This window comes from Kogia breviceps, chromosome 12, assembly GCF_026419965.1.
Source record: "Kogia breviceps isolate mKogBre1 chromosome 12, mKogBre1 haplotype 1, whole genome shotgun sequence".
Classification (NCBI taxonomy): Eukaryota; Metazoa; Chordata; class Mammalia; order Artiodactyla; family Physeteridae; genus Kogia; species Kogia breviceps.
The window spans coordinates 63,291,039-63,316,586 of record NC_081321.1 but is presented as its reverse complement, the minus strand read 5'-3'; the positions used below and the strand labels follow the sequence as shown (position 1 = coordinate 63,316,586).

At 41.3% G+C, this 25,548-nt stretch overlaps 1 protein-coding gene across 2 annotated transcripts in view; it reads right to left on the bottom strand.

Moving 5' to 3' along the window:
- The window catches only part of NAV3 (neuron navigator 3), an 832,636-nt gene extending 808,519 nt beyond the window's left edge, over window positions 1–24,117 (bottom strand). Inside the window, exon 1 of one of the 2 annotated variants that reach the window (XM_067009787.1) lies at window positions 23,862–24,117. The gene's annotated coding sequence lies outside the window, so the exon portion shown is untranslated. The remainder of the gene's footprint in view (window positions 1–23,861) is intronic. The other variant, XM_067009786.1, reaches the window with a different exon arrangement.
- Between the last annotated feature and the right edge of the window lie 1,431 nt (window positions 24,118–25,548).

Below are 25,548 nucleotides of genomic sequence, written 5' to 3'. Positions count from 1 at the left end.
ACTTTGTCCTCAGGCCTTAGGGACTCTTCTATCACCTCTCAGAGATGGCCTGACCCTGGCCATAGGCTATTTTAATTTATCCCCCAATTGACACAGCTAGCTATCATGGAGACCCAGCACTTGATCAAATCAATCAGGCCCTGGAGCAAAATAAAACCACTTTGAACAGGCAGAGAATGAATCTGCTTTAAAAGTCAGATGAACTTACAGGGGGAATAGCATGCAACTGCACCTCCTTATACATAAAGTTAATCAGTCAGCAGTAAATTGTTAAAACTTTACCATTTGGTCTGATCATTTTGCAGCTTCCAAAGCCTCCCCCTCTGGCATACAGCTGTGAACTCTGTTTCTACTAGATACAGACCCTGGAAGTTCAATGCTTTCATCCCCCTGTATTTTATCCTCTCTCGGTCCAGCAAAGCTTTAATACCTGTGTAAAAACAGACTCTACACTAGTTGGCTACACATACAAGAAATAAAAATCCATATAACTAGGATTCTAACCATAAAACCGTTTGCCCACATGGTATTCCCATCATGCCCAAAGACACAAACATGTTTGGAGGTTGAAATGTAAATGGGATTATTTATTTGCTGAGCATGACAGGAGGAAAAATAAAATGTAGTGCTACAGTCCTCACTATTAGAACTCAGTCAATTTATTGTCCACTGTCAGGGTGCTGAATTTCAATCTGTTCTTTCAATGTGACACACACACACACACATATGCACCAAGAAGGAAAAAAAAAAGGCTGAGCATGAAGCATATAACACAAATTCTATTACACAGAAAGCAAGGAAGACATAATGCAATCTTTTTCTGTCTACAAGGTCATCCTTCTAATTCATGGAATTCATTTAATCCTGAGGTCCAATTCAATGTGTCCTCTTCCACAAATACATCCATACAGGTTCCTAACAAGAGCTTTGATAGGGGGTTGAGAAGGCAAATGAGAAAAGCAACCATAACATAGCCACTGGTAAATTGCTTTTGCGGGGGTAAGTACCACAAAAGAAGCATTTTTCCATTTTAAGTATCTTTTAGAGGGCAATAAACTGCTGTATCCAAAAAAATTAAACTCTAAGCAAAAAGTGAAACTAATAACATGTGCTAGAGGTTAATTTTCAAGGGCTTGGATCTATAATTTACCACCCATTTCTTCATTAGTGGCACCAACTCGTCATTAAAAACTTCTCTAGACTGTGCCTTCCTTTGGGACTCGTGATTCATGTGACTGGGAGAGTTAACAATCATTCATCATTCAGTCTTTAGTAACTGCTCATCAAAAAGGACCAAGGTCTGGCTTCACCTTTGTATCACATGTGACAGATTTTATGAGAAGCTACAAACATTTAAAAGTCCTGCTGTTTAGATTAATCTGATGAAACAGAACATCTCCATATTCATTGTAAAGTTAGTGAAATAAAACCACCCCTCCCACCAAAACAACTGTCATGGTTATTACCTTAAAAACTTGCTACAGTAATAGGGACATAATTCAAAACACTCCCCCAAACAGCAAAGGAAACATAATTATCAATTAATAAAATGGTAGATATCCTATGAAGTGTCAGTCTATCTTTCCATCTTACAAAAATATTGTTTGATTTTTTCACTAACAGAGACAAATGATATGTATGTCTTGGTATACAGGAGTTCTCCTACTGTCAGAATGCTTTTGCTTGTGAAATGCTTTGTGTTCACTCACTACTACTACATACACGTTTACCAGCTGAAGCATAAATCTGTGTCTCATTCTTTTCTGAGAAAAATTCATTACATTTAAGTGGTTACTAACAGCTGAACTGTAATATCTAAGTATGATGCGTGAGGGATTTTCAACTGAATATTCAAACACACAGTCCTGTGGTTACCCACATTTCACTGATAGTTACTCAGCCTTAAAAGGCCGGCAGAAGTCATGCCAAACCCTTAGACCATTTTGGTGCCTCAGGCTTCAGCTCACATTTCTCTGGATCAACTGAGTCATAGCAGGGGGAGCTCTTTCAATCTCAAACATTCCCTGTTTTCTGTTGATTGCCTCACATAATGACTCTACCTTTGCTTGTATCAGGACACAATAACGCTGACTGTGGAGTGGGATTTCAATCTCCTCACCCAAATTTGCCTAATCCCAGGCAAGGTCCCACACACTATTGGCCACGCTACGATTCACTTTTGCTTCCTACCATATCTCATTTTCTAATGACCCTTCCTCAGGCAGGTAAACAAGACAATGTCAGATTTCAAGACATATTTAAAACTCAGCTCATGGCTTTGGCCTATATAATGAACTTAAAATAAATACACGCTGCAAACTGACTTTTAAGGATCCTTTCAATTGCAACACTGCCAAGTTCTTGCTGGACATCAAGTCTTTATTCTTAATAAAATCAAAATGCATAGTAAATGTACACTTAATTATTGTATACTTACTCTAACAGCTGGGTTCATTAGCAACAATAGCCCACCTAATTGTCACATCAGTTCTGCAACAGGTGCTATTATCATGCCCACTTTGCAGATAAAGAAACTGAGACATGGAGAAGCTACATAATTTGTCCATGCTCACACAACCTATAAGAAGTGTTAACATATTGTGAAGACTCAGCTCTTAGATGACAATTCGTATTGCTTCTGCACCAAACAATGTTATATTAAGATGTTATAATTCTGATATCTGCTTTCAAAGGGAATTATACAAATGGCTTCCCTGTTTAACATTCTTCAAGGATCACTGATACATGCAGAATAAAGCACTAACTCCTTGATCTAGAATTTATACACATTCTGGGTTGCCTACCCTTCCACCTTCATCACAAGGCACCTGTCCCTGACACATAATTTTGCTTGTGGGGACGGACTGTTCCCTAACTTTTCACGTTCCCTCATGCCTTGGTACCCTTGCAGACTCACATCCTGAAACATCCTCCTCCATTGTGTCCATCTGGCGGGTTCCCACTCATCTTTCATGACTCACTTCAAGTATCTTCTCTCTGGGCATTTGTCCCTGAGGCCCCGCCAGCAGGCAGAACGGTCACTCCCACTTCTGCTTTCCCAGGCCCCCTCTTCATACGTCTAGTACAGCTATGAAAGTTTCATACTAAAACTGTTTGTCTCTCACCAGCAGTGACATCCTTAAAAGCGACTATTTTCTCTGTCATCCTTTCAGCAGGACACATGCTTCAAAAAATAAGCAAAGGAAAGAATGTATAAGTGGCATTATTGGAGTTGAACAACAAACATTGCCTACATACAAGCTCTGGAATTCTAGGACTTTGTGGCTGGCAAGACTGAACTAGGAAGATGTGATCTACAGAGAGTCATTTCTATGTCTTAAGAGGAGTTCTTTAAAAAATACTCAACATGGGGCTTCCCTGGTGGCGCAGTGGTTGAGAGTCCACCTGCCGATGCAGGGGACGTGGGTTCGTGCCCTGGTCTGGGAAGATTCCACATGCCATGGAGTGGCTGGGCCCGTGAGCCATGGCCACTGAGCCTGCACGTCTGGAGCCTGTGCTCCGCAACGGGAGAGGCCACAACAATGAGAGGCCCATGTACTGCAAAAAAAAAAAAAAAAAAAAACTCAACATGGGGGACTTCCCTGGTGGTGCAGTGGTTAAGAATCCGCCTGCCAATGCAGGGGACACGGGTTCGATCCCTGGTCTGGTAAGATCCCACGTGCCATAGAGCAACTAAGCCCGTGAGCCACAACTACTGAGCCTGCGCTCTAGAGCCTGCAAGCCACAACTACTGAGCCCATGTGCCACAACTACTGAAGCCCATACACCCTAGGACCCACATGCCACAACTACTAAGCCCACGTGCTGCAACTACTGAAGCCACGTGCCTAGGGCCCATGCTTCACAACAAGAGAAGCCACCGCAGAATAAGAAGCCCACGCACCGCAACAAAGAGTAGTCCCTGCTCGCCGCAACTATAGAAAACCCACACATGACAACGAAGACCCAACTCAGCCAAAACAATAATAAAAAATACTCAACATGGAAATCTCGCTGTACAGAAACTACACCTGTTAGCATATGTCCAAAGTGGAAAGAGCATGACACTTGTAAGACCCTACGAATAGCTCAGCATGGCTGGAATGGGAGGTGAAGATGGTCAGATGAAAGAAGAGGCAGGGCCAGATCCTAGAGGTCCACATGCCATGGAACAGATTGAATTCTGCTTGAATACTTTACTAGCCTTCGTGGTTCAAATGCCACTTCCTCCATCAAGCACTCTGTAGTTTCCCCATCCAGAGGAAGCCTTCCCCTCCTTCATCTGCTCTTCTCCATGGATACTTGCACTTGTCTACAGAACTTGCCACCTTTTCCTCTGCACAAGTCTTAGCTGCTGGACATAAACTCATTAAGGGCAAAGTCTATGTACTTCTTCCTGCCACTTACTCCCAGAACATAGCCCAGAGCCCAGTACATTGTGGTGTGAAAAATCAGGCATTCTCTAGGTTCTGAAACTACTTTTAATATGTATATATTTCAACTAAAGTTCAGTAGAGTCTATAAGCATTACAACAAATTTATGATTATGCATCATAGCAATTACAGGATAGGTTTCAAGTACCAAAATTTCTCTCTGGAATTCCCAACATGATAGATCTTCACTTGGGCACAAAACTTTGCATAAATAGCTATCCTGTTATTGATTACATAGACATGAGGTCTCAACACAGTCTCCTGTCTAGAGTGAGTTGTAAAGCTGTATTTGATTCACAATCACTTATGGCAAAAGCTTAGAAAAGGTTTCAAATGCATCATACTGAAAATGTTGGTGAAGAAAAGTATCGTGTTATGGGTAGGGGTAATGTGGTTGTGGGGATAAAGACGACATTTATGTCCTTAGTGAGTAAAAAAGGTTAGATCACACATAAGGTCACAAACCACAGCTCAAAACCTACCAATTTTCTAGAAGAAGAGGGAAAAACAATAACACAACCACATAGGGGCCAGGCAGAGTAAGACTCACTCTCCCAGCACGTGGACATCAAAGGCATCAATAGGAAAATTGATGTTCCTAAAGATTCAGCTACAGATCAAGGACAGTGTAAGGTGCATGCTCGAAGTTAGCATTTCAGTTTGAATCAGAGCTAGTATCATCATGCTGAAACATTTCACTGAAAGCGTAACCTTCAAATGTGATCATTTCATAATCATGGAATCTACTACAAGGACCCAGCATCATAACAAAACAAATACTACCTTTTTAGTGTGAACGGCCGCCCTGTATTCTAAAGTATGCTGTATACTTTGTGGCTTATTTTGTGGGAAAATTTCCTCATGCAGACTTTGCCCTGGATTCTGTCATGAGAAGAGAGTGAACATGGATATTTCTTTGTCACTTAAAAAAGTTAATGTAATTAAATGGTTGACAATGAGGTACATGGATGAGCCCCAAGGTACCCAGCCTTTGTGTGGTGAGACATTAACTCCAGATGCCACCTCCCTTAGAGCCATACAAACTGTAGAGACTTGGGATATAGGGGAAGGATTCCTGGCAGCCAGAAGGAAGAGGCAATCCTGCTGCCACATTCACAGAATCATCCTGTGGTATTTCCTCCCCACCAACCCTGCTAGAAGGAAGGAGGGACAGGAGGCAGCTGCTCAGTAATAAATATCAACAAGGACCAATGAACATTTGCACAGTACTTTACAGTTTGAGTCCCGTCACATATATTACCTTAATCTGAATCATGGTGAACCGAGGTCCACAGTCAGCCAAGCTGGCCAGAGCCATCATCATCCGGTGTAAGGTCCATAAAGGCAATGGACACGCATACAAAGAAATCAGCAAAGTTTCAAGTATTAGGACGGTAACAGCTACAAAGCTTCCTTCTAGAGAACTCTTCCTCCCACGATTAATTCAAACACCATAAGGTCATCCAGTTAAAACATCAATATTTTCAATTCCTTTTACAGGCACACACAATCCCTAAGTGCAATTCATAATCCAAAAAGCTCTGAAAATCCAAAGGTTTCTCATAACTGAACTTGAAGTAAAATAAGGTTATAGTCTTTATCTCACTGTATTAGTTTTCTAGCAGTGCTGTAATAAGTTACCACGAATGTAGTGGCTTAAAACACAAATTTATTGTCTTACATTTCTGGAGTTCAGAGGTCCGATAGGGGTCTCACTGAGCTAAAATCAGACCATCAGCAGGATGGCATTCCTGTCTGGAGGCTCTAGATGACCATCTGTTTCCTTGCCTTTTGCAGCTCCTAGAGGCTATCTGCATTTCTTCACCCATGGCCCCTTCCTCCATCTGCAAAGGCAGCAAGGTAGCATCTCTCTGTTTCCACCACCACATCTCCTCCTCCCACCACAGCTGGGAAAGGTTCTCTGCTTTCAAGGACCCTTGTGATTACACTGGGCTCACCCAGACAATCCAGGATCATGCCCTCATCTCTAAGCCTTTAAACCTCAGTCACAAATGCAAAGTCCCCTTTGGCCATGAAAGGCGACATATTCACAGGTTCTGGGAATTGGAATGTGGACATTTTAGGAAGAGGACATTATTCTGTCTACTACTACTACCTACTCTGAATATTCATAGATTTTCTTACAGAAATAGTCATATGTTTGACCAAGAGAAGCTGCTCCAGGCCACACTGGGATTGTTACATGACACGCGCACGCACACACACTACCGTCTTTCTAAAACATGAAGAAGTCCAAATTCTGAAATATTTCTTATCCCTAGGGTTTCAAGTAAGATTGTGACCTATACCATGATGTATCTGTACTACTGGACCTCTTCCTTCTCACCAGGGCCTCTTCTGTCTGCCCCTTCTAAAAAAGGAATTGCTCTTCTAATAGGTCAGATACAAAAACAATGACCAGACTTTAATTATTAGTGAGCAGGGTTACCATGCTTTAAAGAGCACAAAACCAGGGTCTAGTCCCTCTCTCTTTCTACTTCCTAGTTTTATATGGCTGTTAAGAGGGGTCCTAATTTCAACTTAGGACATGACCATTGCTTTCTCTTCTTGACTTAATTCCCAAATTACGGCTAGACCAGAGCATATGAAGACTAAAAATATATATTTGGACTCAAGCCTAGAGTACGTGCTCCAAACCACCTTTTTCCAAAGAGCCCTGCATCAAGGGTAATTGGCACCAGCTCAAGCTACTAATAAAGTGGTATTCTGATTACTATTTGGTTGCCACTGCCTGAATTTACCTTCCCTGGGGTCCCTGCACAGGGACAGAGGTAATTCGCAGAACAGATTCAGGTATGTCTCTCAGGGACTCTAACATACTACTATTTAAACTCCACCTCAATCCTTAAGATATACAATTAGCAGGCACAAATATCAGGAAATTTACTTGGATGTTCATAAAATGCATTTCCATTCTGGCAGGGAAATATATATATATATTTCCAAAGTATGATACAGACATTTGCCCTATAGGGAATACATTGAACAGACATTCCTAGCTAGTTAGCTAAAAAGGAAAGAGCTATAGGTCATGGCATAATTTCTTTTTTCTTTTTTTTTTTTTTTTTTTTTTTTTTTTTCCGGTACACGGGCCTCTCACTGCCGTGGCCTCTCCCGCTGCGGAGCACAGGCTCCGGACGCGCAGGCTCAGCGGCCATGGCTCACAGGCCCAGCCGCTCAGCGGCACGTGGGATCCTCCCGGACCGGGGCACAAACCCGCGTCCCCTGCATCGGCAGGCAGACGCTCAACCACTGCGCCACCTGGGAAGCCCATGGCATAATTTCTAATGCAACTTCCGGTGACATTACTGAGAGGTTATCTGCTGTAGGCAGAAAAGCCTTTGTGGTTACTGAAGCCACATATAGGAGACTTTCAAAAGAGCATTACCATTCATTAACAGTGTAGAACTCAGGATAACTCTCAATTATGGTAACAATTTAACTGGATCTTGTGTTGACTGCAGCCTAACCTTAATAAATTGTAGAGTCTAGCTATAAATAATCAGCTGAACACTCTGAAAAATAAAAAAATAATTTTTATAATTAAGCACATTCCAACTTTCTCTAGGGCAAGGACCTTGTCTTACTCATTTCTGTACCCCTGTTATCCTCATCACAGCAGAGAAGGCAATTAATATATATATCTATACACTTTTTGTTAAAAATCATGTTTACTTCACGGGGTAAATTAAAGCCATGCCAAATGTTCAAAGGACATAAAACAAGCACACAAGATGAACACATTATCCAACAAAAACAAAAGCCTGCTTAGCAGAAGACATCTACAAAAACACTCCCAGACTCTATACACATCTGCCATATAGCCTTTTCACCGGCAACTAAGAGTAGCTTAATTTCCACATATTTCACAAAGAACAGAAAAACCAGACCAGACGTGTTGCTCACCCTCAATTCTAAAGGTAGTTCTTACTACACACTGTGCTCAAACATAAAAATATCAAGAAGAAATAGTGACTTCATTATCTTTCTCCTGAGGCTTATGATGCAACTCATTTGTGATATCCTAAAAACTAAATTCTGAATGTCTACTTAATGGTTTTCCTAAGTCCTCCCAGGTGATGCTTGTTCAAATAGCAAATGTACATGCCATGGACCAAAAAAAAAAAAAAAAAAAAAATCAATTTCAATTCCCAGAGAGCATGATATTGGTACAGGTCAGTGAACACCATCACTGTTTTACACCAAGATAACCTTGGATCTGAAAAAATTCTCGGGGGCAAAAGAATCCTATTTGTAACCCTACCTAACAAATTAAATAGCAAAAGTACTAAAACCTTATGCTCCAAACCTGAAGATTAACAGCTCATTTATGAAAATCTAATAATTACACCAATCTAAACGCTCAAAAACCCATAGGAAAAAAATCCATAGGAACACTTCTTAGTGTTCTCCAAATGCCTAGTACCTACTTAATATATATTAAAGATGCAATCACCCTTTAAATTTTTATGGGATGATAATTTATGTAGATAAAATCAAACAGACCCATGATAAGAGTGAGGTTATTGTCTTTTTTTGGTTTTCTAATCCATACCATTTCATATGTACCAAAATTTTACTTATATAGAATCTATTCTACCTACAATAATATCCAATTTTTAGATTCCCTTAAACTTGTAATATAATGGGAAAAACAGATCGATACATAAAACCCAGAACCATGCTTAAGGAGGGAAGCCTAACAATATACACCAAAGACCGGAAGTGTAGATTCATGAAGAATGGCTACATTAGGTAATATTACCAGGGCCTCATTTGGAGCATATTCTATTTTGGGAACTTTTATCTTACCTAGTTCAGAAGATAACAGAAGAAAAGCTTCTATGGTAATGAAAGCCTAAATTTTAAAGGCCTGTGTGCTTGAGGGTGGGGGGAGTTCTTTGGGGGAATAACCTGAAAGCAAACTATGATACTAGCTCAAAGTTTACCCAAGCATGGCTAGAGCACATCCCAGTCCTCAATCTCCAGCCCCTACTTTCTCTCAAAATTCCAAAACTGTTGAGTTTTTAAACAGACACTTTGCCAAATGGAAGTCCTGAGATTAAGTTCCAGGTTTGTAACCAATGGAAGAAGAGACATTATACCTTCTGTCCTCATTTAATTATGGATAATGTCCACAAAAGATTCATTCTGAGGAGTCAAAGCTTAAAAGAAAGCTAGGATGCCAGAAATTCACTGCGATAAATTCAGATTTAAACAGCACCCTGTCAGCTAGAATTCTATTAACTGGCACTTCTACCTACCTATAGAACAATGATAACTAGTTATTGATATGTATAATAACAACCCTGAGGCAGTTTAAGGTTTTTGTAGTGCTGCTGCATGACAAATTACTCCAAAATTTAGCAGTTTCAAACATTTAGTAACTCATGCAGTTCCTATGGGTTATGAATTCAGAAGCGGCTTAGCTAGTTGGTCCTGGCTTATGGTCTCTCAAGAGGATACAGTCAGTGTGTTGTTAACAAGGACTGCAGTCATCTGAAGACTTCACCAGGGCTGAAGGACCCTCTTCCAAGGTGGCTCCTTCATGTGGCTGGTAAACTGGTGCTGGCTGTCAGCAGAAGGCCTCACTTCCTTGCCACTGGAATCTCTATGGCCTGCTTGAGTGTCCTCACAACATGGCAGGTGGCTTCTCCCAGAGTGAGTCACCCAAGAGAGCAAGGCAAAAGTGACAATGTCTTTTATGACTTCACTTCACAAGTCATACACCATCACGTCCGCCATATTACTCTGATCACAAAGAACCATGCTTTTAAAATGGGGGAGAGTAATTTACAAGTGAATGAATAGCAAAAGGAAAGGATCATCTGGGGACCATCTTGGAAGCTGGCTTTTACGATCTTGAAATAAGCTTCCAAATGAAAGAAAGATAATGCTCAAAATAGTTTTAGAACTGTTTATTATAGCCCAATTACTTGAAAAAAAAAATTTATTTTTTGGCCATGCCATGCAGCTTGTGGGATGTTAGTTCCCCAATCAGGGATTGAAGGTGGGCCCTAAGAGGTGGGAGAGTGGAGTCCTAACCACTGGACTGCCAGGGAATTCAATCTTTAATATGATAATATGGCATCAATCCTACTGGATGACATCTTTGAGGGAGACATTTCATAAATGTCTGTTGAACCAAACTAATCCCAGAGTTTTAAACCTTGACATTGCATTTGCTCAGTTCCAACACATTTTTCATGTATCATTTTGCATATATTATTTTGTTGGCTTGCCACTAAATGCTCAGTGTTATAATAACTCTATCACTTTAGTACCAATATTTCTGACAGTATCATTATTATTTAAAAAGCAGATATTCGAGATCCTCAAAACCAGAGTGAATCAGAATTTCCATGGTCAGAGAATCACAGAAATCAAGAACGATCTTAAGAGGTTACCTAATTTGTTACAGTTGAATGACGGGTCCCAGGGAATCCATTATACCGTCCTTTCTACTTTTGTTTTTAATTTTTTTTTCATATGCAAAGTTTTCAATAAAGAGGTATACTAATCCAATACATTCATTTTGCAGATGAGGACATACCCTCAATATGTAAAGAAATTTACCTATTGAATGAATGTCTTAATACTAGAACTCATGAAGGAAAAAAAAAAAGCAAGGCTGAAACCACATCTTTAAACAGGTAACATTTTCTCATCAATGAGACTTCAAGTGACTTCACACACAAAAAAATTATTCAGCAACCTTCTTTAGCAAAAGCTTGTAGCTTTAGGATTACATTAGGGTAATAAGAGGCAGCTGTAGCTTGTGAGTAAACAGCACTCTAATACTAAAGCTAGAAGCTTTACATTTGTTTAGTGTTTTAAGCTGATGTATTATACTACTGGAGCTAATCCTGATTTCGAGTTTCAATTTTTGAATTTAAGAAATCTATGGATAGGAGGAGCTTCAAGATGGCGGAAGAGTAAGACGCGGAGATCACCTTCCTCCCCACAAATACATCAGAAGTACATCTACATGTGGAATAACTCCTACAGAACACCTACTGAACGCTGGCAGAAGACCTCTGACCTCTCAAAAGTCAAGAAACTCCCCCACATACCTGGGTAGGGCAAAAGAAAAAAAAGAAAAAACCGAGACAAAAAAATAAGCATGGGACCTGCACCAGTGGGAGGGAGCTGTGAAGGAGGAAAGCTGTCCACACACTAGAAGCCCCTTCGTGGGCGGAGACTGCGGGTGGGCGGAGACTGCGGGTGGCAGAGGGGGGAAGCTTCGGAGCCACAGAGGAGAGCAGACCCACAGGGGTTCATAGGGCAAAGCGGAGAGATTCCCGCACAGAGGATAGGTGCTGACCGGCACTCACCAGCCCGAGAGGCTTGTCCGCTCACCTGCCGGGGTAGGCGGGGGCTGGGGGCTGGGAGCTGAGGCTCCAGTTTCGGAGGTCAGATCCCAGGGAGAGAACTGGCGGCATGAACACAGCCTGAAGGGGCTAGTGCGCCACGGCTAGCCTGGAGGGAGTCCGGGAAAGAGTCTGGAGCTGCCTAAGAGGCAAGAGACTTTTTCTTGCCTCTTTGTTTCCTGGTGCGCGAGGAGGAGGAGAGGGGATTAAGAGCGCCACGTAAAGGAGCTCCAGAGACGGACGCGAGCCGCGGCTATCAGCCCGTACCCCAGAGACGGGCATGAGACGCTAAGGCTGCTGCTGCTGCCACCAAGAAATATGTGAGCAAGCACGGGTCACTCTCCACACCTCCCCTCCTGGGAGCCTGTGCAGCCCGCCACTGCCAGGGTCCCGGGATCCAGGGACCACTTCCTGGGGGAATACATGGCGCGCCTCAGGCTGCTGCAACGTCACGCCGGCGCAGGCTCGACCCGCGCCCCTCCCTCCTGCCGGCCTGAGTGAGCCAGGGCCCCGGAATCAGCAGCTCCTTTAACCCCGTCCTGTCTAAGCGAAAAACAGACGCCCTCAGGTGACCTACACGCAGAGGCGGGGCCAAATCCAAAGCTGAACCCCGGGAGCTGTGCGAACAAAGAAGAAAAATGGAAATCTCTCCCAGCATCCTCAGGAGCAGCGGATAAAAGCTCCACAACCAACTTGATGTACCCTGCATCTGTGAATAGACAAGGAATCATCACAAATTGAGGAGAACTTTGGGAGCAACGATATGTTTTTTATCCCTTTTTCTCTTTTTCTGAGTGCGTATGTGTATGCTTCTGTGATTTTGTTTGTATAGCTTTGCTTTTACCATTTGTCCTAGGGTTCTGTCTGTCCATTTTTTTATTACTTAAAAAAATTTTTCTTAATAATTATTTTTTATTTTAATAACTTTATCTTTTTCTTTCTTTCTTTTTTTTCTCCCTTTTGTTCTGAGCCGTGTGGAGGACAGCCTCTTGGTGCTCCACCCAGGCATCAGGGCTGTGCCACTGAGGTGGGAGAGCCAAGACAGGACATTGGTCCACCAGAGACCTCCCGGCCCCACGTAATATCAAACAGCAAAAGCTCTATCAGAGATCTCCATCACTAAGACCCAGCTCCACTCAATGAGCAGCAAGCTACAGTGCAGCACACCCTATGCCAAACAACTAGCAAGAGAGGAACACAACCCCATCCATTAGCACAGAGGTTGCCTAAAATCATAAGGCCACAGACACCCCAAAACACACCACCAGACATGGACCTGCCCACGAGAAAGACAAGATCCAGCCTCATCCACCAGAACACAGGCACTAGTCCCCTCCACCAGGAAGCCTACACAACCCACTGAAGCAACCTTAGCCACTGGGGACAGACACCAAAAACAATGGAAACTACGAACCTGCAACCTGCGAAGAGGAGACCCCAAACACAGTAAGTTAGGCAAGATGAGAAGACAGAGAAATACACAGCACATGAAGGAGCAAGGCAAAAAACCACCAGATCTAACAAATGAAGAGGAAATAGGCAGTCTACCTGAAAAAGAATTCAGAACAATAGTAAAGATGATCCAAAATCATAGAAATAGAATGGAGAAAATATAAGAAAGGTTTAAAAAGGACCTAGAAGAACTAAAGAGCAAACAGTGATAACACAACAAATGAAATTAAAAATTCTCCAGAAGGAATCAATAGCAGAATAACTGAGGCAGAAGAAAGGATAAGTGACCTGGAAGATAAAATAGTGGAAATAACTACTGCAGAGCAGAATAAACAAAAAAGAATGAAAAGAACTGAGGACAGTCTCAGAGACCTCTGGAACAACATTAAAGGCACCAATATTCGAATTATAGGGGTCCCAGAAGAAGAAGAGAAAAAGAAAGGGACTGCAAAAATATATGAAGAGATTATAGTTGAAAACTTCCCTAATATGGGAAAGGAAATAGTAAATCAAGTCCAGGAAGCGCAGAGAGTCCCACTCAGGATAAACCCAAAGAGAAACATTAATCAAAGACACATTAACCAAACTATCAAAAATTAAATACAAAGAACAAATATTAAAAGCAGCAAGGGAGAACAACAAATAACACACAAGGGAATCCCCAGAAGGTTTACAGCTGATCAACAGCCTATCTTTCAACAGAAACTCTGCAAGCCAGTCAAGAGTGGCAGGACATATTTAAAGTGATGAAGGAAAAAACCTAAAACCAAGTTTACTCTACCCAGCAAGGATCTCATTCAGATTTGATGGAGAAATTAAAACCTTTACAGGTTTTCTCTTAGCAAAAGCTAAGAGAATTCAGCACCACCAAACCAGCTTTACAACAAATGCTAAAGGAACTTCTCTAGGCAGGAAACACAAGAGAAGGAAAAGACCTACAATAATAAACCCAAAACAATTAAGAAAATGGTAATAGGAACATACATATCGATAATTACCTTAAATGTAAATGGATTAAATGCTCCCACCAAAAGACACAGACTGGCTGAATGGATAAAAAAACAAGACCTGTATATATGCTGTCTACAAGAGACACACTTCAGACGTAGGGACACATACAGACTGAAAGTGAGGGGATGGAAAAATATATTCCTTTCAAATGGAAATCAAAAGAAAGCTGGAGTAGCAATACTTATATCAGACAAAATAGACGTTAAAATAAAAACTACTATAAGAGACAAAGAAGGACACTACATAATGATCAAGGGATCAATCCAAGAAGAAGATATAACAATTGTAAATATTTATGCACCCAACATAGGAGCACCTCAATACATAAGGCAAATACTAACAGCCATAAAAGGGGAAATCGACAGTAACACAATCATAGTAGGGGAATTTAACACCCCACTTTCACCAATGGACAGATCATCCAAAATGAAAATAAATAAGGAAACACAAGATTTAAATGATACATTACACAAGATGGATTTAATTGATATTTATAGGACATTCCATCCAAAAACAACAGAATACACGTTCTTCTCAAGTGCTCATGGACCATTCTCCAGGATAGATCATATCTTGGGTCACAAATCAAGCCTTGGTAATTTAAGAAAATTGAAATCGTATCAAGTATCTTTTCCTACCACAACGCTATGAGACTAGATATCAATTACAGGAAAAACACTGTAAGAAATACAAACACATGGAGGTTAACAACACACTACTTAATAACCAAGAGGTCACTGAAGAAATCAAAGAGGATATCAAAAAGTACCTACAAACAAATGACAGTGAAAACATGACTACCCAAAACCTATGGGATGCAGCAAAAGCAGTTCTAAGAGGGAAGTTTATAGCAATACAACCCTACTTAAGAAACAGGAAACATCTCAAACAACCTAACCTTACACCTAATGCAATCAGAGAAAGAAGGACAAAAAAACCCCCAAAGTTAGCAGAAAGAAGAAATCATAAAGATCAGAAATAAATGAAAAAGAAATGAAGGAAACGATAGCAAAGATCAATAAAACTAAAAGCTGGTTCTTTGAGAAGATAAACAAAATTGATAAACCATTAGCCAGACTTATCAAGAAAAAACAGGAGAAGACTCAAATCAATAGAATGAGAAATGAAAAAGGAGAAGTAACAACTGACACTGCAGAAATACAGAGGATCATGAGAGATTACTACAAGCAACTGTATGCCAATAAAATGGACAACCTGGAAGAAATGGACAAATTCTTAGAAATGCACAACCTTCCGAGACTGAACCAGAATAAATAGAAAATATGAGCAGACCAATTACAAGCACTAAAATTGAAACTGTGATTAAAAATCTTCCAACAAACAAAAGCCCAGGACCAGATGGCTTCACAGGTGAACTCTGTCAAACATTTAGAGAAGAGCTAACACCTATCCTTCTCAAACTCTTCCAAAATATATCAGAGGGAGGAACACTCCCACACTCATTCTATGAGGCCACCATCACTCTGATACCAAAACCAGACAAAGATGTCACAAAGAAAGAAAACCACAGGCCAATATCACTGATGAACATAGATGCAAAAATCCTTAATCAAATACTAACAAACAAAATCCAACAGCACATTAAAAGGATCATACACCATGATCAAGTGGGGTTTATTCCAGGAATGCAAGGATTCTTCAATATACGAAAATCAATCAACATGATACACCATATTAACAAACTGAAGTAGAAAGACTATATGATCATCTCAATAGATGCAGAAAAAGCTTTCAACAAAAATTCAACACCCATTTATGACAAAAACCCTCCAGAAAGTAGGCATAGAGGGAACTTTCCTTAACATAATATAGGCCATATATGACAAACCCACAGCCAACATCATTCTCAATGGTGAAAAACTGAAACCATTTCCACTAAGATCAGAACAAGACAAGGCTGCCCACTCTCACCACTATTATTCAACATAGGTTTGGAAGTTTCAGCCACAGCAATCAGAGAAAAAAAAAAGAAATAAAAGGAATCCAAATTGGAAAAGAAGAAGTAAAGCTGTCACTGTTTGATGACATAATACTATACATAGAGAATCCTAAAGATGCTACCAGAAAACTACTAGAGTTCATCAATGAATTTGGTAAAGTAGCAGGATACAAAATTAATGCAAAGAAATCTCTTGCATTCCTATAGATTAATGATGAAAAATCTGAAAGTGAAATTAAGAAAACACTCTCATTTACTATTGCAGCAAAAAGAATAAAATATCTAGGAATAAACCTACCTAAGGAGACAAAAGACTTGTATGCAGAAAACTATAAGACACTGATGAAAGAAATTAAAGATGATAGAAATAGGTGGAGAAATATACCATGTTCTTGGATTGGAAGAATCAATATTGTGAAAATGACTCTACTACCCAAAACAATCTACAGATTCAATGCAATCCCTATCAAACTACCAATGGCATTTTTCACAGAACTAGAACAAAAAATTTCACAATTTGTATGGAAACGCAAAAGACCCCAAATAGCCAAAGCAATCTTGAGAAAGAAACAAGGAGCTGGAGGAATCAGGCTCCCTGACTTCAGACTATACTACAAAGCAACAGTAATCAAGACAGTATGGTACTGGCACAAAAACAGAAATATAGATCAATGGAACAGGATAGAAAGCCCAGAGATAAACCCACACACATATGGTCACTTTATTTTTGATAAAGGAGGCAAGGATATACAATGGAGAAAAGACAGCCTCTTCAATAAGTGGTGCTGGGAAAACTGGACAGCTACATGTAAATGAATGAAATTAAAACACTCCCTAACACCATACACAAAAATAAACTCAAAATGGATTAAAGACCTAAATGTAAGGCCAGACAGTAAAAAACTCTTAGTGGAAAACATAGGCAGAACATTCTATGACATAAATCATAGCAAGATCCTTTTTGCCCCACCTCCTAGCGAAATGGAAATAAAAACAAAAATAAAGAAATGGGACCTAATGAAACTTCAAAGCTTTTGTACAGCAAAGGAAACCATAAACAAGACAAAAAGACAACCCTCAGAATGGGAGAAAATATTTGCAAATGAAGCAATGGACAAAGGATTAATCTCCAAAACATACAAGCAACTCATGCAGCTCAATATCAAAAAAACAAACAACCCAATCCAAAAATGGGCAGACGACCTAAATAGACATTTGTCCAAAGAAGATATACAGATTGCCAACAAACACATGAAAGAATGCTCAACATCATTAATCATTAGAGAAATGCAAATCAAAACTACAATGAGATATCATCTCACGCCGGTCAGAATGGCCATCATCAAAAAAATCTAGAAACAATAAATGCTGGAGAGGGTGTGGAGAAAAGGGAACCCTCTTGCACTTTTAGTGGGAATGTAAATTGATACAGCCACTATGGAGAACAGTATGGAGGTTCCTTAAAAAACTAAAAATAGAACTACCATGCAACAGAGCAATCCCACTACTGGGCATATACCCTAAGAAAACCATAATTCAAAAAGAGTCATGTACCAAAATGTTCACTGCAGCTCTATTTACAGTAGGCAGGACATGGAAGCAACCTAAGTTTCCATCGACAGATGAATGGATAAAGATGTGGCACATATATACAATGGAATATTACTCAGCCATAGAAAGGAACGAAACTGAGTTATTTGTAGTGAGGTGGATGGACCTAGGGTCTGTCATACAGAGTGAAGTAGGTCAGAAAGAGAAAAATATATTTACTTTTATTTTATTTTTATTTTTATTTTATTTTATATGCTAACACATATATATGGAATCTAAAAAAAATAGTCAGAAGAACCTAGGGGCAAGAGAGGAATAAAGATGCAGACCTACTAGAGAATGGACTTGAGGATACGGAGAGGGGAAAGCGTAAGCTGGGACGAAGTGAGAGAGTGGCATGGACATATATACACTACCAAACGTAAAATAGATAGCTAGTGGGAAGCAGCCGCAAAGCACAGAAGATCAGCTCAGTGCTTTGTTACCACCTAGAGGGGTGGGATAGGGAGGGAGATGCCAGAGGGAAGAGATATGGGGACACATGTATATGTATAACTGATTCACTTTGTTATAAAGCAGAAACTATCATACCATTGTAAAGCAATTATACTCCAATAAAAATGTTTAAAAAAAAAAATGCAGGGCTTCCCTGGTGGTGCAGTGGTTGAGAATCCGCCTGCCGATGCAGGGGACACGGGTTTGTGCCCTGGTCCGGGAAGATCCCACGTGCCGCGGAGCGGCTGCGCCCATGAGCCATGGCCGCGGTGCCTGTGCTCCGCAACGGGGGAGGCCACAACAGTGAAAGGCCCGCGTACAGCAAAAAAAAAAAAAAAAAAAAAAAAAGCAAAACTGGGAATAACTATGACTTAAAAAAAGAATCTATGGATAGTGTTGATACTGCATATAGACTCAGCTTTTCTGGAAACAAGAAGAATGGATCCCCTCCAAATAAATGTATTCTTGTCTCCCAGGCATCTGGTCATTACTTTCAGCTTGAGACTGTAGGGAAAAGCTAAGGGGGGAGGGGGGAGGGCAGAACTCTTATGTGGACAAATATTATGATGTACGTTCAGACTTAGAAGGAAAAATCTAAGCAGAAAAATAACTGGACTTCTGATACTGCTTCTGTTGTTGAAATGGAACAGTAATAATAATAGTAGTGAATATGCAATGAATATTTTCTTTATGTCAGAAGGAGTTCTAAATATTAATATTCTCTTCCATTTAGTCTTTACAAAAGTCCTTCTCAACACCTTTTACGGATGAGGAAACTAAGACTCAGATCCACAAAATTACCAAAAATAACCTACATGGTACCTACCAGAGCTGGGATTCAAACTCAAGCAGTCTACTCTAGAAGCTAAATCTGTAAGTGTTGTGCAATACTGCCTAAAAATGGATCAATACAATCAGGCAGCCACGGTGTCAGATTCCATCTTAACAGGTAGCATAAGTTGGAGTTCAATAACATAAAGGTTTCTTTTGAATGGAAAAAAACTCCTAAGGGTATGACTTTGTGGTCATAGTTGTAATTGCAACATAAGCATGTAAAAGGAACCATTTCTTCCTCAATGCTATGCCTACAAACCTACCAAAAGCCACCAAGTAAGGCCTGGAGACTTAGATGATGTTCCCCAGTAGAAAACACTGAAAGCTCAATATGAGTTATGCCTATAAATGGACTGCATATAAATATCTACAAAACAAGGTGAAAGAAATACAAAGTTTTCGAATCTCCTTGACTACACCTGAACTGTTCTAGATCACTTCTTGTCAAAAATGCTGACTTTCCAATCTGCTCGCTAGAAAACATTGGCCCTATGTCACCGGTAGTGTTTCCACACCTTTACATCTCTATCTAGGTCCCCATTATCTCAAGTACTTACCCAAACAAGCACAACCAGCAATCGTCCCAACCGCCACGTTTCATATGAAAATGTTGCATAGATTAACAAAAAGGAGCATTGTACAAACACTGTATAATCTAATAACATGAACAAGCAGCTTTTAAATCCTTAGAGACCAAGCTAATTCTAAAACAACTTTACAATGTTTAAAGATAATAAAATAATAGTAAACAGATAATTCTGGAGACCTGGAGCTTTAGGGGAAAAAAAAGGGACCACTGAGTTACATAACCAACTTGAGTGATACATTGAATTCAAAACCTAGGCTACTGCAGTGCTTGTCCTGAGACTTCATCTGGGACAGAGGAGGGTGATGACCTGTGGAAACATCACCACCAGAGGCTCATAACAGATATTACTGTCGACAGTCAGACTTGGGAGGAAAAATGAAGTCTGAGTAGAAAGATAGCTCTGGGGATTTTTTCCTATCCTGAGGTCCTCTTAACCTAACAGAAAAATACTTTTCGCTACGAAATGGGGGAGGGGGAAGAGGAGATCTTAAATGGTTTAAAAAAAAAAAGGAAATTTATTCCTCACTTGCATTCATGTCAGTAAAAGGGTGATACCTGCTGGGGTTATTCAGTTCTGTGTATTACGTTACATGATTAGTCACTAAGCATCGACTACATATCTACAGAATAGAGAGTAATATATTTGCCTTTTCCTGAATGGAAGGAAATATTCAGCATCATTACCCATACGTCAGTGGTATAAGGAAAGATTTCCTTTCTCTATTCGTAAGTCTTGTCTGTTGCTTCTGAGTGTGTGTATGTGTGTGTGTGTGTTTTAGTATCCACCATTGCTACACATGTACACCTGTGTTTATATATGACTGTCATATTCACATATATTTGAGAATTCAAAGACAGGAAAAAGATTACTATGCCCATTTTTCTTCTGGAGAAAACAAAGCCAAGTGACATCTGTGAACAAGGAGGCCAGTGCAAGAATCACTCTGTGACGCAGTCAGAAGGAAGAATATAACCTTGGCCTCTTGGGTCCTATTTCCAAACACACCTCCCTGACTCCCAACATTTTAAAGTTGACACAGCCTCTCATGTTTCATTTGGTGATATTCTCACCCTAATTATCCTAGCTACACACAAAATCAGTTACACATACACACTTCTTTATAAACTCTTTTCAGTTAAAAAAAGTAACCTGTGTTTTCTGAAAATTTTATAACATTCAAGTGAAAGAGGAGCTAAGGGGAATCACACAGCTGGGAATCGTTGTTCTGACTAAAGTCAAAAAGTAACACCAGTCCATACAAAGAAGGCAGCACGCTTTTCCTATCAGGGATCATTATCCCTGAATGATCACAAAGTGTGGATCTGGGTCCACACTTCAGCTTGCACCCAGGACAACCATTTCCTGTTGCCATGGGTTACAAGGATGAGTCACTTGGAGCCCTCCAGACAACTTGAGAGATGTCTTGTCTTATACCAATGTCAGAAATAACAAAATATATTCTTGGTAATTAGCAGTGCTCAGCAATACAGTCTATTAAAATATCAGATCAAGAACATCTGTTAATCCCTCTGCATGAAAATGGGGACTTGAGGTAAGTAAACTTGAGGGATTTTTTTTCCTATTATAAAGCAGATAGCTTATCATTCCCAACCTTTCATTACATGATCCATATATAGATGCAATCACAAGGGGGAGAAAACAGTTTCGGGATCAATGTACTATAAATAAGGGAGTAATTTGTGTCTTGTCACTAATATACCTTTTAACCTCAAATCACACAAGGCTTAATCAGAACAGGCTTTATGTTAAATCCTTCACATCCACACACAAAAAGGAGCATTCACACCGAAAACATTAAATGTCCAGGAGGAAATGACCTCTCTTAAAGCAAGAAGAAAAAATGAACATTTTATTGCATCTACAATTAATTGTACATTCAAGTTCCATGCAGCCTGCCAGGAGTATCTTGTAAATGTGTCAGGAGCAACCCACCCAACCAAGGAACACCAAAAAATCAGAAGTCAGGTGCAAACAATAATGTGGGACCATTAATACTATCACCTGTTCACTAGAAGAAAACAGGAAAAACATGCTTTTTGGATGTCACTGCTAAGAGGATTTAAGTCTTTTATAAATATTCATTTGAAATGCATAAATATGACCTCGGGTCCAAAAAGTATTAGGTGTAGAATTAAGAAGAGGAAAATACATTTAAAACCTACAGCTCCTTAATTGGCTAAAAACAAAGACAGTGTGGGGTGACATGGCAATATTTATCTTTTCTTGGTTTGGGTATAGTTTCCATTATATCAGTAGTGTCTCTTCTTCCTGACCCATTCTCTGCTCCAAGATCCTTTATTCTACATTAAAAGTTGAATTTAAAAACAAATGTGCAGACAAAGGAAAGGAGGGAATGGGAGCTCTCTAAAACGGAGACCTTTTTCTATATAAACTATGAACACCACTGAAACACAGTGAGGAAAAAATCATTGATTAGTATTGTTTTCACCCATGAAATACTCTGACCTTAGGAAAACTTGAGAGCATAACAACTAGATCTTGTAAGAAACAAAAGAAATCCGTATAAATCCTATTTCTGGTTAAATAGAAGTCATCCCTTTTTCACCTTTGTTTCCACATGATACAGACATCTTAAGTTTCAAAGAAAAATAAAACCATAGTGAAAAGCACCTCAACGTAAATAAGGCTGAATGGGTTCTATAGTATAGGGGCTCTGTTTTCAAATAAGTCTTAACTTATACATAACTAGTATGCTGATACACATGCTAAGAACCAAACGCAAAAGTCTGATTTTATTGTATTTTCATGTCTTTAGTACTTAAGTCTGAATCTAGTTATGTATTTTACACTAGAGTTGCTATGCCTCTTCTATTCTTTGGCAGGTCTCGATTGCCCTGGCCCCCCAGCTGGTTCTTTTAGCCAGGCTCGACTTTGGGAAGCAAGCCTCTGAACCTTAATTATGATCTATCTACTCATTCCAGTAACTAAGAAGTGCAAAACTGAGTGAGGTTTAAAGAGATAATTAAGGGAATAGAAGTTGCATGTTCCTCATCAACTGGGAGAAAAAACACACACCTGTCTCCCAATTCCCCTAAAATTAAATATCTAAGAGGGGGGAAAAGTTTATCAATAATTTAAAAGGGAAGTTTCTCTAGACTAAAACTAGATTTTTTAAAAGATAGATTTCTTTATACCCATGGCTTATGTGGATTTAAAACATATGCAGCCCTTACAATACACGTCATACTGGGAGCACGGAAGCAAGCTGCAGAACTCTGATACTGACATAGACGCCCAGCTTAGAATGCAGTTCTGCAGAATCAAGGGAGATCAATAGATTCAGGAAACAAATATGTTGATGCATGAGGACGAGGCTGAAAACGACCAAGTTGAGGTGGCCACGCTGCAGGTTTCACTGCTCTTCCCATGCTGTCAGAACCAAAGGTTACAAACGACTCCCCTTTATTGTAAGAGGGAAAGGAGAGACGGAAACGAGGGGAGGAAAAAAAAGGCAAGGAAGGGAACAGAATGGAGCCAGTCATGAGGAAAGGAAGAAAGAAATGAGAAAGAGAGAAACCCGGAGAGGGGCGGGGGAGTAGGAAGAAAAGCTATGATGTGTGGACGCTCGCCAGCCACCCAGCCGAGCGCTCCATCACCCCCAAGCCTGCGTCCCTCGCTCGCTCGTCTGGAAACGTGGGGGTCCCCGGTTCCGCCGCCCTGGTGCTGACAGCCCTCCCCGCGACCCAGGCCGGCGCACCTAGCGCCGAGATGTCCAAAGTAGCCCACCATAGCCCAGCCACCCGAGCCCGCCACTCCCTGGACCGCGCTCGCCACCCACCCCCGCCCCGACTTCTCCCCGCGCCCCCATCACTAGTCTCAGGGAAAAAGCCGACGAGAGCGCAGAGATGGGAAAATCAAAAAGAGGAGGGGAGGGGGGCAACCAAAAGAATTATATATATATATAATTATATATATATAATTTTTTTCTTAAATAATGGGTCCTGGGGGAACAGCAGGGGAGGAGACCCGTGGCAGGCACCTGGGAAGGAACACGCTGTTGCAAACACCCCGGGCTGCGTTGGGCTGGGCGATTTTCCACAAAAGGAAGTTTGGAAGAAGCGCAGCGGTTTGCCTTTGCAAAGAACGAAATCCCAGCGTTACCTGACTGAGGACAAGCCGGCGGGCCGCGGAAATCCTCAGGTTTGCGATATTGAGCCACTTGATCAGGTTACTATGGAAATCATTGTAAGGAGAAGAAAAAAAAAAAAAAAAAAGCCACCAGCCAGGCACATCCTCTTCACCCCCGAAGGAAACTGCCGGGGCCGCCGAACGCGGGCGCGGGACCGGGCGCGGCGCCTCTCCCGGCCCGGCTCGCTCTTTCTTCCCTCCTCAGCCGGGCCGCGCCTCCCCGCCCCGCGCCGCCGCCGCCGCCGCCGCCGCCGCCGCCGAGCAGCCTGCGGGCCGAGCGAGCCCTCCGCGGCGCGCAGCCGGGAGCGAGAGCGCGAGCGAGCTCGCAGCCGCCTGCCAGCCTCGGCGGCGGGCGGCGGGCGGCGCTGTTTCCCAGCAGCGCAGCTGGAATTTAAAGAGACAGGCGCGTCGTGGGGTCAGGGCCCCGGCCCGCGAGGAGCACGCCGGACGTCCACCGTCTCCGCCCGGCCGAGTGTCCGGAGCCGGTTCTGCGAGAAAAGTTTCCTATGGGGATAGCGGGAGGAGCGCTTAAACCAGCCTCGGCCTCCTCTCCCGAATGCAGAACACAGGCTGCAAGGAGAATACGAGGGATTTTTTTCCCCCCTCCCTTGGAGACTAGGGGGGAAATGATTTGTATGCTCAACAAGTCATGCACCTATTTTCAGCCGCGCTCATTTCCGTCCTTGTGCACCGACTTTTTTCATTGAAAGCACAGGGAGACAAATGGGGGTTCACTCCTCGTTTTATGTCAGACTCCAAGCAGAGACGCATGGGTTTAGAGGGAAGGTGGTGGCGGGAAGATACAGCTGTCAAATATCTTGTAAAATCTTTTTTTATTTCGTCTTTCTCTCTCAGCCAGCGAAGCACCTCCTTTTCCCTTCCCTCCCAGCCCTGGAGAACAGGCTTGAAGGTAGACTCCAACCTCTAGTCCAGCATCATCCGACAAATTACCTTCCCGCCGTCACCTTTTCTCTACAGCGTTGAATGCAAGCCTGCTTCTGTTGCCGAGAATAAGCAAGAATCTAGCAGAAAGAAGCATCTAGTCTGGCTGGCCTTTTTCAATCCCTAGCGGAAAGCCAGTTTTTCAGTGGGCAGTTCTCTCACTGCTACTGCAAATAAGGCCCAGATTTGTGCTGTTCCCAACATAGAGCCCAGAAAGAATGTGTTTATAAATTTACATGGTTTAATACCACCACGGATGTATTTAGAGTACCAGAGAAATTATGATCCAATCAATTTATTTTGCTATTCTAACCATCACCTTTCACTGCATTATATACTAAACAGCCATCGTGGTACCGGTTCAGCCCAGATTTTTCCCAGGGAGTAAAGAATAAGGAGACTCTCGCTGTGGTCTTGTCCAAATCAATCAAACTGAGTCCACAGAGTCACTCTTCCAAAGAGTAGCAAATGCTCCATAAATGGGGATGGCACTTATTGGGTTGGTAGAATGTATTCTCAGAAGGAATGAATCTACTACGTCTAGATTATCAACACCTTGTGGGGAGGAACCATATATATTTCTCTATCTTTATATTTTTATGAGTCCAGCACAAAGCAAGAATACTACATTCTAACTCAAGTGTCTTAAATTTCTTCCCTGTCTCTCCTTATGGACTTACCTCCAGTACTGATACCTGTTCCACATATCCATCTTTCT